The sequence below is a fragment of the Berghia stephanieae genome, chromosome 15 (assembly GCF_034508935.2).
Source record: "Berghia stephanieae isolate SIO BIC M18660-M18661 chromosome 15, UCSD_Bste_1.3, whole genome shotgun sequence".
Taxonomy (NCBI): Eukaryota; Metazoa; Mollusca; class Gastropoda; order Nudibranchia; family Aeolidiidae; genus Berghia; species Berghia stephanieae.
This window is the reverse complement of record NC_088374.1, coordinates 14697470-14705134: the sequence shown is the minus strand read 5'-3', so window position 1 is coordinate 14705134 and position 7665 is coordinate 14697470.

The window sequence follows — 7665 nt, the reverse complement described above, 5'->3', positions numbered from 1 at the left end:
CCCTTCGTCTCGAAACGGTATTATGTCGGGATAAATTGGACCCCCAAAAGTGACTTTAGAATTAAATTGATAGTAAATACCAATTTTTGAGCTTTACCATTGTAAGAAATTGTCTTCATTTTCTAACATAACAAATCCAAACAAACCCCAAGTTTCGTGTTTTTGTCACTAAACTCAAATTTTTTTTTGCACCTAAGTCATCCCGACATAATCCCGTTTAGAGACAATGTGTCACATATTAAGAGGTATATATATATAAAGAGATGGGGGTAGTATAGTAACAGTACATCGCAAAACGTGACTAGTAGACATTGTGTTAAAATAAGCGTAAAATGTAACTTCTCTATTCTTATTGACCTACCCGCGTTCCTAATCTATAATCATAACATCAGCTTAATGGAATACAACGATACACGAGTTGACCAACCGCTGTTTAAAGACTCCCTCTTTTATAGAACGTACCATTTGCTTTGGCGTGTATGGCGTGTATGGGATTAACGCTACGAGCACACGACTTAGGAGATGACTATTTTATAAACAGTTTACAGTGCCTCACCTTTTCATGAGAGATTAGCCCGCTGTCTTTATAGTTCCCTTATTAAAACATGTAAAATATAACATTATAGAAAGGTGTCAAACGCATTGTCAAAGTTTATGATTGATGAGTTATCTTATGATGTGTCAAGAGGAGACATCAATGTTAACAAAATAAATGGAAATTTTTTATTTTTGAAAACTACAACCTACAAAAGTAAACACTGTATGATTTTGGAAAACCAGGAATTTTTTTTTTTTAAATAGGAGTGGCAAAAGATATTAATTATAATATAACCTAAAACTGCAATACAATATATCTTCAAACTCAAACACTTTCAAGTCTTCATTACCCAATAGTAATAAATCATTTTCTGTAAGTGGCCCCAATTTGCGAATGCGCTCTCCCCAGATGTAAATCTAATTAGCTCTCGTCAGTCTTTCAAAAACACCTTAGGACAGAACTATTTTTTCCAGAGCTTACGAAGAGTTTCGCTGACAGAATACGTCTTAAATCTTATTTTTTAATTTTTTAAAATTTTATTCCAGTTTTGACCTTAAGTTCAGACTGACATTTTCCACTGTATAACTGAACTTTTTTTTTTTTGTTTCTTTGTTTGTTTGTTTGTTTTGTAATTCATCAATTCAAATGTCTTTCGTTAGAATAAGTTACTTATGTTAATGAGTAATATTGGTGTAAGTATGTGTGTGCATGTTTGTGTTTGAATGTAAATGTATCTGTGTTTGAGTTTGTGTGCATGTGTATGTGTTTGTTTCTTCATTTTATGTATTCTCAAAATTGTCAAAGAATGGGAATATTTGAATGACAATTGGATTCAGTAGTCTGATGTCACGCCGCCCAGCAACGGCCGCCATCTTGGGTCTAAACAAAGAAAATCATTACTTTTTATTCTTCATGCTGGCTAAAACTTTTCATATGCCTTTTGATCAGAATGTGTAAAAGTCAGAACATGATCAAATGTATGTGTTTTTCTTCCTCTGGAAACGCTTTTATGCTCGCCGGAGAAATATTTCATACGGGCGTCGGCCATTGTTCCGATAGTTTAGAGCCAGTGTTACTAAGTTACCATGCGTCATTAGGAAGGAAGTGACGTTATGACTGTTGAAGAGTATTAATATTGTAAACCGCCATAGAGTACTTCTGTGGAAGTTGAGCGATATATGAATAACTTATTATTATTATTATAATTTGCAACCCGCACTATCAAAGATTGGAACGCTCTTCCCGACTCATGTGTAAACACAATAGATTTAGACACCTTCAAGCGAAAATTATCGAACTACTTCAGCCTAAACAACAACAATGGCTGTCACATTCAACAACTTTCTCCGCCCTAAAATACAAATACTCCAAATTGAGTCGACTTCGAGTAGGATTCAGATTCTGATTCAGATATAAAATCTTCCTTCAGAGCCATTGGTCTATGGAGCCGGAGTTTATCCCTCTTTCTATAGCGTGAAACGGACAATATCAATTTTCATTTATCCCAGAAAATCTCTATTTAATCTCAACATTTTTAACAGCTTTCGTCTTCTTAAATGGTCCAAAAATGAGGATTTCTAGTAAAAAGACATTTTTTTTAGCTTTTATAAATATCAATATCCACTAAACGTGCCCAAAGCGCTTTACAGGGGGTCCCTGGCCAATAGCAACGCTTAACATGCTGTCAACGGCCAGATACTCATTTAACCATACCACTAGACCACAGAACACGAAAATTATCAAACTACTTCAGCCTAAACAGCAACAATGGCTGCCACATTCAACAATTTTCTCCGCCCTAAAATACAAATACTCCAAAATGAGTCGACTTCGAGTAGTATTCATAATCAGATTTAGATATATCAGCCATTACAATTTGCTCCTAGCTGAATAAAAATTGTAACAAAATAATATGAAATGAAACCTGTTTTAGATTTTAGTTTTTATCAATGCTAAAAGGATTAAAGATTATATTAAAATTTTATGGGGGCGAAAATTAGTAGATCTACAAATTATGTTCATCACTAGCATCAAATCTACTTCTAGATTTCTCTGACGCGTTTGAAGGACAGATTAAAAACAATTTCTAGTAAAAAAAAAATTGATATAATGTCATTTCCGAATATGCTGTAAATACAGTAAGATTTTATCTTACAATTAGGACGACGAAAGTGAATATAGATAAGATGGAATCAGATTAAATACCTCTAAGATAAGGGGTATCTCGGGAATCGTCTTAGACCCATTGTTCTTTTCCTTAAAGTTGATCGACGTATTATCACATTCAATGAACGGGCACAGCAAGCCCAGCCATCCAGTCACTGCCTGGTGAGCGTAGGATTCATTTTTTTTTAAATTGAGCCTACACAACATAAAATATATTAAATGTGGTCAAAGTGCTTTAAAAGTGTCCAAAGTCAGCAGGAACTCTCACTAGTATGTAGGATGGAAAACAGCGCTTGAAAGACTCGATTACTTAATTTTTGTGAAAGATACGACGCTGTTATCAGCCAGTAATGAATGACTGAATTAATAAATGGACGAATAAAGATATGAATGAACGGATGGATGAATGACTGTCTGAATAAATGGACGAATGACAGGTTGAATTGGTGATTGTATAAATGAATTAATTAATGAATTCATTAATGGATCAATGGAATGAATGAATAAATAAATACATGACTGACTGAAAGAATGAATAAATGAATGAAAGAATGAACGAACATATTACTGAATGAATGAATGAAAGAATGAATGAATGAATAAACATATGAATGACTGGATAAAAGAAATAATGAATGAACGAATAAACGAACATATGACTGACTGAATGAATAAATGAATAAATGGATGAATAAATATATGAATGGATGGATGGATGAATAACTAAATAAACAAATAAATGACTGGATGAAAGAAACAATGAATTAATGAATAAATATATGACTGACTGAACGAATGTAGGAGTGAATAGATGAATGAATGAATGAATGAATGGATGAATGAATGAATGAATGAATGAATAAATAAATGAATGAATGAATGAATTGATGAATGAATGAATGATGAATCGATGAATGAATGAAGGAATGAATGAATGAATGAATGAATGAATAAATGAATGGATGAAATGAACGAATGAATGAAAGACATAAAAGCGAAAATTAGTAGATCTACAAATTATGTTCATCACTAGCATCAAATCTACTTCTAGATTTCTCTGACGCGTTTGAAGGACAGATTAAAAACAATTTCTAGTAAAAAAAAATTGATATAATGTCATTTCCGAATATGCTGTAAATACAGTAAGATTTTATCTTACAATTAGGACGACGAAAGTGAATATAGATAAGATGGAATCAGATTAAATACCTCTAAGATAAGGGGTATCTCGGGGAATCGTCTTAGACCCATTGTTCTTTTCCTTAAAGTTGATCGACGTATTATCACATTCAATGAACGGGCACAGCAAGCCCAGCCATCCAGTCACTGCCTGGTGAGCGTAGGATTCATTTTTTTTTAAATTGAGCCTACACAACATAAAATATATTAAATGTGGTCAAAGTGCTTTAAAAGTGTCCAAAGTCAGCAGGAACTCTCACTAGTATGTAGGATGGAAAACAGCGCTTGAAAGACTCGATTACTTAATTTTTGTGAAAGATACGACGCTGTTATCAGCCAGTAATGAATGACTGAATTAATAAATGGACGAATAAAGATATGAATGAACGGATGGATGAATGACTGTCTGAATAAATGGACGAATGACAGGTTGAATTGGTGATTGTATAAATGAATTAATTAATGAATTCATTAATGGATCAATGGAATGAATGAATAAATAAATACATGACTGACTGAAAGAATGAATAAATGAATGAAAGAATGAACGAACATATTACTGAATGAATGAATGAAAGAATGAATGAATGAATAAACATATGAATGACTGGATAAAAGAAATAATGAATGAACGAATAAACGAACATATGACTGACTGAATGAATAAATGAATAAATGGATGAATAAATATATGAATGGATGGATGGATGAATAACTAAATAAACAAATAAATGACTGGATGAAAGAAACAATGAATTAATCAATAAATATATGACTGACTGAACGAATGTAGGAATGAATAGATGAATGAATGAATGAATGAATGGATGAATGAATGAATGAATGAATGAATGAATGAATGAATAAATGAATGAATGAATGAATTGACGAATGAATGAATGAATGAATCGATGAATGAATGAAGGAATGAATGAATGAATGAATGAATGAATAAATGAATGGATGAAATGAACGAATGAATGAAAGACATAAAAGCGAAAATTAGTAGATCTACAAATTATGTTCATCACTAGCATCAAATCTACTTCTAGATTTCTCTGACGCGTTTGAAGGACAGATTAAAAACAATTTCTAGTAAAAAAAAATTGATATAATGTCATTTCCGAATATGCTGTAAATACAGTAAGATTTTATCTTACAATTAGGACGACGAAAGTGAATATAGATAAGATGGAATCAGATTAAATACCTCTAAGATAAGGGGTATCTCGGGGAATCGTCTTAGACCCATTGTTCTTTTCCTTAAAGTTGATCGACGTATTATCACATTCAATGAACGGGCACAGCAAGCCCAGCCATCCAGTCACTGCCTGGTGAGCGTAGGATTCATTTTTTTTTAAATTGAGCCTACACAACATAAAATATATTAAATGTGGTCAAAGTGCTTTAAAAGTGTCCAAAGTCAGCAGGAACTCTCACTAGTATGTAGGATGGAAAACAGCGCTTGAAAGACTCGATTACTTAATTTTTGTGAAAGATACGACGCTGTTATCAGCCAGTAATGAATGACTGAATTAATAAATGGACGAATAAAGATATGAATGAACGGATGGATGAATGACTGTCTGAATAAATGGACGAATGACAGGTTGAATTGGTGATTGTATAAATGAATTAATTAATGAATTCATTAATGGATCAATGGAATGAATGAATAAATAAATACATGACTGACTGAAAGAATGAATAAATGAATGAAAGAATGAACGAACATATTACTGAATGAATGAATGAAAGAATGAATGAATGAATAAACATATGAATGACTGGATAAAAGAAATAATGAATGAACGAATAAACGAACATATGACTGACTGAATGAATAAATGAATAAATGGATGAATAAATATATGAATGGATGGATGGATGAATAACTAAATAAACAAATAAATGACTGGATGAAAGAAACAATAAATTAATCAATAAATATATGACTGACTGAACGAATGTAGGAATGAATAGATGAATGAATGAATGAATGAATGGATGAATGAATGAATGAATGAATGAATGAATGAATGAATGAATGAATAAATGAATGAATGAATGAATTGATGAATGAATGAATGAATGAAACGATGAATGAATGAAGGAATGAATGAATGAATGAATGAATGAATAAATGAATGGATGAAATGAACGAATGAATGAAAGACGTAAAAGCTTCCCCTTTGTCCCCGTCCCCCCCCCCCCCCCCACACCTCACAAAAAAAACCGTTAGAGGCCCACGCATGACGAATCAACCAAAGGAAGAAGATTCAGTTTGAAATGGCGGACGTTGGGAATTTCCCATACTCGCCAACAAAACAAAACGGGATTCGAATAACAACTCACGGCGTCGCGTCAACCTGTCAATAAACAAGACAACAACGACAAGAATGAATAGAGATATTTAATGATAATATGCAATGGGTTTATGTCCTTGAGTAAATATTACAAAAAAAAAAAAAAAAAAAAAAAAAAAAAAAAAGTTCTCCAGAGCCGTTATCTAGGTCAATAAAGCAGGAGTTTATCCCGGTTTCTATAGCGTGAAACGGACAATAGCAATTTTTTCTTGCTACCCTTTGGATAGACGCTAGTCAGTCTATCGCAAAGTACTTTCCGCCAGATCTAAAAGACCCAGCTACCCAATCACTACTGGGTGGACAGAAGTAGTGTCAGAAAAGAAAAAAAAAAGAAATCTCGACTGCCTGGGATCGATCTTGGTCCCGTACTCACCAACAAACCAAACCTGGAATCAAATAACAACTCACGGCGTCGGCGTCAATGGACAACAAACAACACGAAGAAATAAATTATAGAGATATTTTAATGACCAGTGAATGAGTACGTTGGCTTCCCTTCCTCTGTTTTTTTTTTCTATCATTTTTGAAAAATTCTGTTTTATTTTTATTTCAAACTTCTTTTTTTTTCTTTTTGAGCTTTTGACCTTTTTTTTTTTTTTTAAATAGCGCAATATCCACTAAATGTGCTCAAAGCGGTTTACAAAGGGTCCCTGGCCAACAGTAAGTTTACATTTAGGACGGGACACGACGCCTGTTAGGCGATGTTACAAATTTTTTCGGACAGTGACAACGCTGTTAACGGTGAGGTACTCATTTTACACCTGAGTATGGTGAGAGAATGAGAGAAAATATCCTTCTTCAAGGACTTAAGTATGCGCCGAGCGAGCGAGGCTCGAAGCCAGGACCTTCCAATCCGAAAGCGAGTGTCATACCACTTGACCCTATAGATAGTTCGAGGATGACGTCACTCATGCCTTTGTTAATGTTTTTGCCATCCGCGTTTGTGAGTTGTTCTCACTAAACTGCATTAACCAGACTATAAAAGTCCATGGTTACACAGAATTTGTGTGTTAGTCCGTTATACTTCCGGATGGCAATGTTGTGAACTCCTTGGCCAAGCGCATTCTATCTATAGATAGTATGCAGATGGCGTCACTCAGGCCTTTGTTATTGTTTTTGCCATCCGCGTTTGTGAGTTGTTCTCACTAAACTGTATTAACCAGACTATAAATGTCCATGGTTACACATAATTTGTGTGTTGGTCCGTTATACTTCCGGATGGCAATGTTGTGAACTCCTTGGCCAAGCGCATTCTATCTATAGGCGCACAAACTTAATGACTACAACAACAACAACAACAGCTTCGTGGGTGTTTGGTTTTCCTATCAAAACAACAGCAGCGTCCTCACGCCATTGTGTGTGTGTGTGTGTGTGTGTGTGTGTGTGTGTATTTCACTTTGCTGTGTTACAAGTTTT